General features: G+C 39.4%; 1 protein-coding gene and 1 long non-coding RNA gene across 4 annotated transcripts in view; one reads left to right on the top strand and one right to left on the bottom strand.

Moving 5' to 3' along the window:
• Positions 1–953, bottom strand: part of LOC140700478 (uncharacterized) — a 36,718-nt gene extending 35,765 nt beyond the window's left edge. The window contains exon 1 of the long non-coding RNA XR_012078880.1: positions 885–953. This is a non-coding gene — a long non-coding RNA (uncharacterized lncRNA). The remainder of the gene's footprint in view (positions 1–884) is intronic.
• A 135-nt stretch (positions 954–1,088) lies between these two features.
• Positions 1,089–12,452, top strand: part of SYT1 (synaptotagmin 1) — an 898,755-nt gene continuing 887,391 nt past the window's right edge. For all 3 annotated transcript variants that reach the window (XM_072973351.1, XM_072973353.1, XM_072973352.1), the window contains exon 1: positions 1,089–1,276. The gene's annotated coding sequence lies outside the window, so the exon portion shown is untranslated. The remainder of the gene's footprint in view (positions 1,277–12,452) is intronic.

The following is a 12,452-nucleotide window of genomic DNA, read 5'->3' as shown; positions in this document are numbered from 1 at the left end:
CTTTCTGTTCCCAGCGCCGCTGACCTGGTTCAGATCCTTACACTCTTTTCCCCTGGTCTTCCCGTAGCCTTCTAGCTCCATGCTCTCTTACGCGTGGCTTTCAAATTAATGTTCAAAACACATTTTCTGATCATGTCACTTTCTTACACATGAACATTAAATGACTACTAAAAAGCAGTCACTTAACTAATGTAGTCATTTAGTCAAGCCATTTAATTTACTTCAATGACTATTTAGTAGTTTAAAAGCTATTGTAAGTACTTACAAAGTTCAGGAATTGGGTTAAGCCCTGCTAATATAAAGATGCAGAAAACAGCATGTTCGCCTTTGAGACATTTGCTGATTCCTAGGGAAGTTGTTTGTGTCACATTTACTATGCAGAATGTACTAGAAATTAAATGCATAATTTTATAGCCATATTGATAGCTCTATATGTGTATTTAAACACACACACATATAGTAGAATCACACAGAGCTGGGGTGCGTAGACGGGTATACACCTGAGTCCATTGATTTCAGGTGTGCAAAAAATTAACATTGTGTTTTATATAAAAATTCAATTTCCAGTCTAAGCCTTCATTCTACTCACGTGACAGAAATGTAGTAAGTTTGGACCCTAGCGCCTCCAGAAGGGTTGTGGATAAATTCTGGAAGTTTATGTACTATCTCTGCTATTGACTCAATGTATCTCCTCCAAATCTCTATGTTGAAACCTAAATCCCAATGTGATGGTGTTTGGAGGTAGGGCCTTTGGGATGTGATTGGGGGCAGAGCGCTCATGATTAGTGCTCTTGCAAAAGAGACAGCAGAGAAACACCTGGGGATCATGGACGGCGCAAGGCCCATGAAGACAGCTGGGCCATGATGGTAAACACCGTTCAGACCTCATTAAAGGCGCGGTTCCCGAAACTTCCGACTCCGGTAGTGTGACCCGGCCGGCTGCGGCAGGCGGGGTCCATCGCGCCCGATGGGCAGGGCCGTGCTTGGGCGCAAACTGCGCATGTGCCGGCGTCCGACCGCGCGCTCGGTCGGGCCTGGGGGACGGAGGCGCAGCCTCAGGCGGGGGTGCGGCGAGGGGGCTGCTGTAGGCCACGCAGCTGAGAGAGAGAGAGAGAGAGAGACAGAGACAGAAAGACTCCCGGGAGCTCCCTTGTGCGTTGTGTCACGTGGGGACGCGGTGAGAAGATGGTCGTCTGCCGACCAGGAAGCCGGCTCTCCGCGGACGCCGAATCTGCCTGGACCTCCATCTCGGACTGATTCCCCAGCCTCCAGAAATGTGAGAAAGAGATTTCTTGTGTTCGTAGGTCATTTTAAGGTGTTCTTGTTAGAGCAGCCTGACGAACTATGAGAGTCCCTGGCAGGGGTGGGGGGGTGGGGCACGTGGTCTTGCTTGTCGCCCGAGTGTCCCGACAGCCACTTAGTTGACCATCGTCCTGTCTGGTCCACTCAGCTCTCCGTTAAAACGTGCTTTATTCCCATCTGCCTGGCCGTGTACGTTCAGGTACCACCATCCTCCGTGTCGTTTTTTACTCCAAATTATGGAGCCTCCCTGCTCTCTTCAACCTACCTTTGTGTTTGTTTGTTTATCAGCATTTATTCAATTTGAGGTTAGTAATTTTTTTTAAGCTCAGCTATTTGTAATAATTTTCCCTTCCTTTTTCAGTTTTATTAGGTAGAATTATTACAGTTCAACTGCACGTATGCATTTTATTGCATATGAATACATATATACAGTCTACTGCATTTTTTAGTTTACATATATGTACTAATTATTGTTTCTAAGAACAGATTAGATCTTTAGCTTTTTAAACTTACGTAGTTATCAAAGGAGTAACCTACCTTTTTCAAATCTTTTACTCTTTAAATTCTCCCCGTGCCCCTAAAATGACTGCGAAGCTTTTATATGTTGAAGCTAAGAGGCTCCTTTTTCGCTTTTCTTTCTGCTCCCTCAGTGAGCACTGAGCAGCCCAGTCTCATGAGTAGAAGGGGGAGAGTCGGGGAGGGTGGAGAGGGGGCTCAGCAGAGGGCAGACAACGGGGCCAACAAGGGGGAATGATTTACTACTTCAAAAACACTCTGTTCCTTAGCATGATAGACATTAGAGATTTACCCGTATCCTGGCCCCTGTGTGCTGCAGCGGGGGTCATAACACTAATTATTGCACCTCGTCGGCTTTCCAGAACCCGTGCCCCTGAGTCACAGCTGCGGCAGTGCAGAGGGGCCCTCAGGCGTTTACAGTAATGGCAAATATTAACCACATTTAGGTATTTTCCGTCTAATTACATTCAACTCAGTGCTATTTGCTTGGGGCTAATATTTGAAACACTTAAAAAAAATGTTTTCGGAAAACCATAATATGATAGGGAATTCAAGCATTCCATTTTTAAACTAATATCTCTCCTGGTGTATTATATAGAGAATACTTGCCAGTTAACCATGGCGGGAACTCTTAAGATTTTGATGCTCTGTGTTGCTATCTAGTCAGCCATTTAAAACAGATGATGGTAAAGATAAGAATTCTTTTATTTACTGAGTGTTTATTTTGTTCCAGCTATAAGTAAAATAATTTTATGTGAGTTATCGTATTTAATCCTTACAACGATACTGTGATGTACTCAGTTGTATTATACCTACTTTGCAGATGAAGAAGTAAGGGTTAGAGAGGTATCAGATCTCATTCCAAATCACATAGCTGTCTGAACCTTACCTTTAGACTCTGGCACTAACGTCAAGTTTTTTGAGGGGAGAGGAAGGACAAATGGAAAGGAATATGATGAATTAAGTCTTTTGTTTTACAATTTCTTTATCTGAAAAATGATATATCGCTCATGGAGTTTTGCATAGTAAGAATAACTAATGTACCTAACGCATTTAGCATGTTGACTGGGCCTACAAAAAATAAATTTTAATTTTTACTAAAACTGTCATGGAATGATTGAGGAATAACTATTTGGAATAACAGGTGTGAATGTTTTATTTAAGTATAAATAATGTAGTTTAAGTAGAATTGAGACATTGCATCTCACCTCTTGCTGGGGACTCGCTGTGGGACCAAATGGTGGTGGTGCCACTGGCTGTAATATCACTAATTGAGTTATTTCTTTCCTTTTTTCATGCTCTCCCTGTGATCCTTCTTACCGTCTCTCTCCCTCTGGTCTCTTCCTCCACACTTCTTCAGATTGTCCAGCAGTTTTCCTTTATGTTTCTCTTTCTCATCTATCTCCCAGACTGTTAGCATTGGCTGTAATAGTGCACTTATGAGCCAGCCTGGGAATTGTTTTTCTGATATACGGCCTTCAGGATTGACGTCTCCCATCAAAATGTTAATTGAGCAAAACAGTTTTTAGCAGGAGTAAGATGCAAAGAAGGGGAAAGCTGTCCTGCACCCCAAATACTGGAAATTCAGAAGGAAACATTTTATTTGTAGGGAAATTGTTTTTCAGTGTGGAATCACCTTTCTCAAAATTACATTTACGTAATGATATGTTTGGTAATGACGACCTGCTAGTAGACATATTTTGTGATGTTCCTTCTTGAGAGCAGGCTGGGGTCCCCCTTGTATTTATCCAGTGCCTAACAGAGTGACTGGCACAAAGTAGGTGCTTAAAAATTGTTGAAGAAAGAATACATAAGGTAATTAACAGGAACTATAATAATTATATAACTATAATTCTAAGAATAATTATGGTGTGTGAACCCATGCTCCTTTTTTGGGCAATATATCTGTTGACAGTGTTCAAACTCAGGTCTCATTAATTCCAGGAGACTTATGGACAGAAACACATACACATGCACACCTCACAAATACAGCCCAAACCTAATGTAATCAATAATTTAAATACTTGCCTCACTTTGGAAGCCTAACATTGACGATGCTACGCACAAATCTGTATGACTCTCTAAGGGAGCCCAAGGATGCTTTTCAGAACCCCTTTACTCCTTGAAAAAGTCTCAGGGATAATGCCTTAGTAGACTTTCTTTTCTGTTCGCAGGCATGTTGTAGCTGGCCTGCTTGAAATACTGTTAAGAAGCTTAGGGAATCCACAATTATTATCTGAGAATTCCATGTTTATATTTTCGGTTATAGCAGAGAGATTTTAAAATTTGACTTATAAAGAGGGACTCTGAATACCAGATGATTAATATTTTACAAAAACAAGGATCAAATTGAGAGGCAAAGGAATTCATTACCCTTACAAAAATAAACTTACTAATGTGGAAATACGGGAAAGGTCATTGTATTTGATATTCGCATTGTGCAGAGAGACGAGGCGTCCTTGGAAGTGTTTATTATAGTGATTTGCCATGGGACTGAGTTATGAAATCAATGTGTCTAATTAAAATGCGGTCTCCGAGTCCTGTAGTAACACACTAGTGGCTTAATACAACGTAGGAAGCACACACTTGGCTGTTTGTGATCCTACTTTAGAGAAGAAAAAGGAATTAGCCATCTTTGTACCTGAACACTGACCTCATAATAAAACATAACTACTGTGAGACAACTGATGTCTCAGTATGTTTGATTTCTTCCTGTCTAGTGAAAGGTCATTTGGTGGGCTGTATCTTAGGAGTGCCAAAATAAACATTTATAAAAGGGGACATAGAAGGGTGTAGTGACCTGGTAGATTGAGTCAAAACGTAAATTCACATTGTGTGTCTCTTCCTTCTCCTGATAAAACTGGGCAAGTATCAGCCTCCCTGAGCCACTGATTGTTCATCTTCAAGTGGTGGAAACAGTGCCTACTCACCTAGCACCAAAGAGTCTTTTAGGCTGATTTTTAAAAAATTGTCAAGTAGTATAAAATGCTAATTAAGCTTCAAAAGTAATAACTTTCTCTATGGCACAGGATTAATGAGATTCTCAATGACCACAGAGATGAAGATGGCTCTTAGGATACTTGCTGATTTCTCTTTGGCTCCTGGGGGATCCATCATGGTTCTGAAAGATGTTGGTGCAAATGTGGCCTTAGTTTCAGTTCTTCATCTGATGGGCTCATTATTTTTTATGTTACTTTTTGAGGGCTGGATTTCCCAAGGGTTTTACCATTTACCTTTTATGTATTTGTGCAAGAGACGTCTATGTGTGCTGTTTTTGAACGTGGTTTAAGGAACTGTTTGGAGTAGTTTTATCCTTTCTACTGATTATTTTATTTGGCTCTGTTAATAGGTTCCCGCATTACTTAGTGAGTCTAAAATTGAGTATCCCACTTGTGTATCTGAAACAGGTGATGGATAATTACTGTTATCTCGAGGCTGGCAATATTCACTTGAGAGTAAAAGTTACATTGATTTTTTCTGACTAGAGTGAAAATACCTTCTACAGAGAATATTTATGATATTCTAGACTTCCTTCTTTTTAACTCATTGTCACTGTCATCTCAGTTCAAAAAAGTGAGTTTATAACTGTAATGAAGGCAATTATCTCCAAATATTATTTGCTTAGGTATTTAAATCATTTCTATAATTGACATGATGAGGATCGGTTTTAGCTAATAAAATAATTTTCTTTATATTTTAATGAAATAAACCTCTCCATGCAGTTCAGATATACCTAAGTTATTTAATGAAATACACGGAGAAAGTGAATTCAGCTGTCCTGCGTTACCAGCTGTGTAACCTTGGGGCGTTAGCTAGTCTCTCTGACCAGTTTTCTCTTCCATAAAATAATGAGAAAAATAATAATACCTAGTTTAGCTACAGATTTGTGGTAGAGATCAAATGGTGCTTTTTACATTTTGCAAGGATTGTACTATAAAGTGTTAAATATTATATATGCATTTCGTTTGTATTAGCACATACCTTATCACACTAAAACATCACGTAAATACATTTCAATATGGCAGGCTCTTTTCTTTTTGAGATGCCTTTGTTGAAGAAAAAAAAAAAGCTTCCGGTTTGTGACTTTTTGTTTCCCTTTGTTGTATCCTCTTCCTCAGTGCATCTCTTCCGTGTAGCTGTTAGTGTCATTTGATATTTGATCTTTCCTCTTCATGTCTTACAGTCCACTGGTTGGATTCTTTTCTATAATTCACTAATGCATCTGGCCTGACTGTCTTCTGAATCATCTTCCTCATTGTGGAAAATCATAATAGCTCTCACTCAAACTCTCTTGCCAGAAATATTTCTTCTTTCACTTCTACATTCAATAGATTACCAAGATTTGTTACCTTTGCCAATGTTTCCCTAAGCTCTCTATACGTGCTGCCTTTGTTCAAGTCTCTCCCCCTTGGCTTGTTAAAAGAGCCGCTTAATCTTTCTGTCTTCAATCTCACTTCAACCCAAAGGAATCCTCCACCATTCTATTCAAGTGAGTGTTCTGAAACACTTTTTGGACTTTTTTTTTTGCATAGTTTCTCATTTTTTTTTTAATGGGTTCCTGTACAGGACAAAGTACAAACTCCGTATAATGGCAAATGTTTTTCATACTGTTTTCCCATATGCACCTCACTCCAGGTGAACAGACCCAATGAGATTTCTCAAAATAGAGGAGGAATTCCAGAAGGCTCTGCCTTTGTACATGTTCTTTCCTGGGCATGACCTTTCTCCTTTTCACCCTTCTGCCTGGGAAAATGCTCACCCCAAATACAACATCCTCTCCTGAGTCTGACCTGTGCCAGGACGCTGCACTCCTTTGTGATTTTACGAAATCCTTCACATCTTCAGGATGACGGGCTTTAAAAAGATTCTACTGAAACGATTTTTCTCATTTTTGCCTTCCTCACTAAGCTGAGTTTTTCTTCTCTGGTCTTTTTCCTACTAAAAAGTAAAAATGCTTCTTAAATGTTGACTGAGAATGAATGAATGGAATGAATTGTAATGCAGTTGAGTCTGATTTCTTATCGCCTCCAAGATAATAAGACGAGGAGAAGGCAAGGAAAAGCTCAGGAAACTGGAAGAATGTGAGGGGCTGGTGATAAGCTGTCATCAGCCTTGACAGAGAAAAACTTCTTTCCCTGTTTGTTTGTGCTTCCAAAGAGATTCTTTTTGAGTCATCTTATTTGTGACAAGTTAGAACCTGTCCCCTGTTCCTTTGTTTTGTCTTTAAAGCATATTTGTAGGCACCATTGTGTAATGAATCATATATCACAATAAGGTTTCTGTGGCTTCAGATTAATAAATGGTTTTCTTTTCATGGAAGCATTAAAAACCAGTGATTCTGACAAATGATACTTCTTATTTTTGAACAGTAGATTTTCTTTATCTCTAATTTAGCTCATGTGGGTAAGTTCACAGTTATTACAAATATCAGATAAAAAATATTCTGAAAGAAACATGTGTAATACTTTTTTATTTATGCTAGGTTATTTGCCTCTGACGTTATATCTGGTGTTTTTTTTTAAAGACTAAAAACAAATGTCTGAGTAATACACTAATAAGATTTAAAAGCAGCGTGTTGTTATCAGAGAACCCTGAAGTACACGGGGGTGATCATATTCCCAAAGCTCGTGATCCATCACGACAGGGAGCTGGTGTATCACATCGTCATGGCAACGGGATGTCTTCTTAGGTTTAAATTTGTTTGTGTTGCAGATCCATAACTTTAAAAGCTTATCCAGAGCTTTAAAAGAACAACTTGTATTTCTTCCGTGGAGCATGCTGTATGCTAAAAATTCATGGCTATTTTGCAAATGGTAATTTGAGTGTTCTACACTTTTGTTCTTTTTGTCTCTAAAGTGTGCAGTTATTGGATGAAAATGGTTATGCCTGAGTGTTTTGCTTTGTCACTTGGGTGGCTTCAATTTAGAACTGTGGGGGTAAAGACTCCCCCTTGTATTTGTTCTCTGGAGACTCTGGCTTTAGGTTTGGGAGGTAAACACATACATTCTTTCACTGAGGCGGTAATGCTGAAACACAAACAGCTATTTTAACCTCCTGAATATTCTCAACTTCACAAGCTTAATGTTTTGTTCCAAAAAGCCAGAACCTTGCAGCACTCTCTGTGCTTTGCGCATAGCAAAGACACTTGTCTTGCCCAGAGACTCTCTGCAAACACTGAAGAAAAAGAATGATCAACGGTCCTGTTCATTGCCTAGCAGGATGTCCTTGACGCCACCCCTCGGGTCGGTCGCAGCACAGTGCTGGCAGCTGGGTTCTCATTTGGAAGCAGGGAACAGGGGGTCAGAGGAGTAGGCATTACAAAGGGTGAGAAGGAGAGAGTGAGGGAGGATGGAGGGAGGAGAGAGAGACCGAGAGGGAGCTACTTGTTGTTGCTTTCTTTGCCATTGTTAACCCCTTAGAGTTGGAGGTGGAAATTTCCCACATCAGTATGCACTGTATCATCCCCTCCAGGAAAGCAAATTGTTTTTTGTAAGTTAGCTTTGCCTTTAAAGTATCATACAGATGAAGGTTATGGAGTGGATGTGAAATTAAAAAAAAGGCTCTCCGTGATGGTGCAAATACTGAATTAAGAGAAAAGGCATCTGCAGATTGAAAAATAAACTGGAAACTAAACTCAGTTCTATTTTTCTGTTGCCAGCTACTGATCTCAGTGTGTGTATATACAGGTGATGACAAAAGACAAGATGCAAGATATTCCGTAGGTTTTTGAAGTAGATCTCAGGTGTTTTTGTCTTGTTACTATTTCTGTTGTTTGATATATATATTTTTGACTTCTTCCGAGGTGTAATAAAGATGACAAGAGTTAAAATCTTGGAGTTTTTATGCCCACTTTCTACTATCAGTTTGCCAAGAAGCATGATGACTTTCATAAAGTCAGTTCCATTATTTATAATTTGATTTTATGAAACTCAGTTTGTGGGTCTAATTGTAATTAGTATTTATAACTCCTTCTGAAGCCCTTGGCCATATGCTTTAGGGAAGCAAATAGGAGCATTGTGTTAGATAAGAATAGAGAAGCAACCCTTTGGTCAACAAAAATGCGTCCTTCACGTCTATTGTTGGGAACTTGACTAAGCTTCTAACATCCCTGGTTGAGGATCGAATATGCCCAGTGTGGGAAGACAATGACATTTTTATATCACATCAAGCCAGGTGTTCAGGGGCATGATTTACTCCAGGTTATGAGTGTAGATTAGATATTTTTCTTTTAGTTTGTTCAAGCCAGGGGTTATTTATGACTGTTATAGACACTCAGTAAATCTCTGGTGGCTAGAAAGAGTAGAGACTTGCTCTAAGTTTCAGCTTGTCCTAAGAAAATTCTTTTTGGTAATGGAAAAAAAATTTTTTTGATAGGTTTCTGTTGGTAATATCTTAGTAAGTATGCATCCTTAGAATATTTTCAAAGAGCCAGGATTTCATTTGTGATGGAGAAAAGTCCATCTTTGTAAAGTGTAGCTGGATGCTTCTCTTTCCTTCTACCTGGCCTCCCCTGCCCACACGAAGGGAAGACTAAGTTCAAACTCATTTGAAGGAGAGAAAAGCATCACCAGGAAAAGGTACTGTTTCACTTCTTCAGTGATTGTATTTGGTAGGAATACTCAATCAGGGTGTAATTGATTGAATGGAATCCCCCCTCCCACTCCAGAAAAAGAGATGCATCCATGTTAAATCCTTGGAACCAATGGATAGTAGCTTATTTGGAAAAATGAGTTTTGCAGATGCAGAGTTAAGAATATTGAGATGATGAAATCATCCTAGATTATCTGGGTGAACCCTAAATTCAGTAAGTGTCTGTATTAAGAGAAAGGCAGGGAGATTTGAGACAAACAGCAGAAAAAGAAGACAATGTAACCCTGTAGGCAGAGACTGGAGTGACGCAGCTAAAAGTCTAGGGATGCCAACCGCTACCAGAAGCTGGAAGTGCAAGGAACAGAAACTCCCCTAGAGCCTCTGGATGGAGCACAACCCTACTGACTCCTTGATTTTAGACTTCGGACCTCCATAACTGTGAAAGAATAAATTTCTGTCTTGTTTGGTGATGACAAGTTTGCAGTAATTTGTTACAGCGGCCACGGGAAATTAATGCACAGGGGATTGTGGGACCTTACTCATGTTGCTTCTTCACCAGCATCCTTCCTCCCACCCCCGTCCAGTCTGTGCAAAATTGTAGGAGAGAAGCAACCAGTTGGAAATCGAGGAAGCCATTTCAGCTTTGGCTTTGAGTTATTCCTGTTTCCTTCTGCAGACATTCTCCTTTGGCTCTTAAGCATCGCCCTGCTCCAGATCTACCAACTTGAGCATCATTGGTTTTTGCTTCTAATTTACATCCTGCCTTCTGCCTTCCCTTCTTCAACCTCAGTATCCCAAGTTTTATGTCAGTAAAATATAATTTCTTCCCGGTGAAATACTGTTTGTGTCTCTTAAAATCTCTGAGGTTTTTTTGAATCAAAAGTTTGCAAACTTTTGTCCAAAAAATTCTAGGTTTAACTAAGAATTGGTCATAGAGGAATGCCAATCAAATGAAATATATAGAAAAAGGCTGGCTGCCAAATGTAATCTCTTTTGTTGCTTCTGTTTTTAGGTTTACTTGTTCATTTTTAGAGGAGGTAGTGGAGGTTGAACTCACAACTTCATGCATGCTAATCATACACCCTACCACTTGAGCTATGCCCTTCCGCTTCTGTTTTTAGTGATCTGTATTTTTCCTCCCTTGTAATTATCAATATCCTTTATGGCTAGCACCTGCCATCTTCCTAAAAATCATAGCAGTCTGATTGAACTGTAACTAGTGAGTTTGTTTTTTTCTAGTGATTTTAGGTCAAAAGCTGTTGACAGAAGAATCAGAGATTTTGGCTTGTCCTAATAGCAACAAATATAATTTCCCAAGCATTACATGAAATAATTGACTTAGAAGAGATGGATGGTTTACTCATATTTGCTTTCACATCTAGGGAACAGAGATATCACTGTAAAGATAAAGATTTAAAGGCTGGACAAGGCTATACACTCTCATGGCTTCATCCTTTGCCACCATCAAATATATAGAAATGTAGTGACAAAGATTAGATTTTAATATGTGGTAGCTGATAGAACTGATTTTTTCTGAAACATTTTTGATGATGTGACTAGGGCATGGAGTCTGATGGCTAACGATGCACAAAAATTTGATGATAGAGTGAAGATGGTTAAAATATCAGATGATGATGGTAATATTTCAATACTATACTTCTTTTGGTAGCACCAGGTAAAAATTCCACTCAATGATTCGGTAATCGTGGAATTACCCTCTTACATAATAGTTGGAAATTGTTTTAATAACCTAACGCTATCATGAGTTTAAACAGGAATCTGCCTAATGATTAAACTTGGGATCTTTGGAGTGAGGCAGATAGGATTAAAATCCTGGCTCGCTGACTCTGAAACATTTCTAGACTTGTGTGTCATTCGATTTAATTATTCGTACCTCATCTTCCACATTGTTTTTGGATGGTTATAATACCTGTCTTGAAGAGCTGTGAAAATTAAAGGTGGTAATGCATAGTTAACACTTAGAACAATGGTTGTCGTGTAGTAAGTGCTCAGAAAGTGTATATTATTGCTATTTCTTGATATCAAACCTTGGAATTCCTTAACTATACTTTCTAGAATAAACCCAGAGAAGATGCAGAGGAACAGGTAAGTTGGTGTGAGTTAAGCATTCCCTGCTTTGCTCTCAAGGTCTTGGCAATAGTTTAGGAAAGTAACTATGAAAAAGGGATTGATTAAGATGAAAAGAAAGAGAAGATTTTTACATGGAGTGACAACTAATTTAAGATCTAATAAGTAAAAATAAAGAATGAATAAAAGTCAGCTTAGAAAGATAATAACATGAAAGAATGTTTAATCAGCAGAGGTCTTGAATTTATTCCAAGATAAAACATGAGAGTCTGGTAAAGCATGACAACACTTCCCCATAATTTTTGTTTTTATCTTTTATGAGTAGTTAAGATAATCAGAGATCAGAGGAGGAAGAGAGGAAAGAGAGCCATCCGCAGTGTTTCAGGGCTTGGCAATGGGGAACGTTAGAGATTTGGTCCTTATAAGACTTCTAGAAAGCAAGTACTATTATGCTCCTTTATACACGAGGGTGTCGGGGCGGCAAATTTTCCTCTACCTTTTTGGGTTCCTTTGACTAGTCTAATAGTTAAACTGACGTAAGACAGACTTAATAGAAAAAAAAATTTAAGTTTGTACATACAGAAGCTGCACGGAGACATGGGAGGCCCCCAGACAGTCAGGTGACTGAGGCTTACGTGCCATCCTGAGGTATGGAGAAGGTGGGAGAGGCCTGGGGCTGCAAAGGAAGGAAAGACAATTCACAGAAAGATGGGAAGAGCAAATGTTTGGTAAACAAATGTTTGCCAGGCCATTCAGAGATAATGGGACACGAGAGAACTTGGAACAAACAGCCCCTGCTGGGGCTCCCCAGCTTACCACACCTCGCCCAGGCTCTTTGTAGTTCTCTCTGGTGAGCTTTAATTGACTCAACAAATTCCGATTAAGCATCTGTTAAGTGCTGTGTGGTAGGTGAACAGTGATAAACAGGACAGTCATTGTTCTCAAAATCCTTGCCA

This window comes from Vicugna pacos, chromosome 12 (genome assembly GCF_048564905.1).
Source record: "Vicugna pacos chromosome 12, VicPac4, whole genome shotgun sequence".
NCBI lineage: Eukaryota > Metazoa > Chordata > Mammalia > Artiodactyla > Camelidae > Vicugna > Vicugna pacos.
The sequence above is the reverse complement of the archived record's forward strand: the minus strand, read 5'-3'. Positions and strand labels throughout refer to the sequence as shown.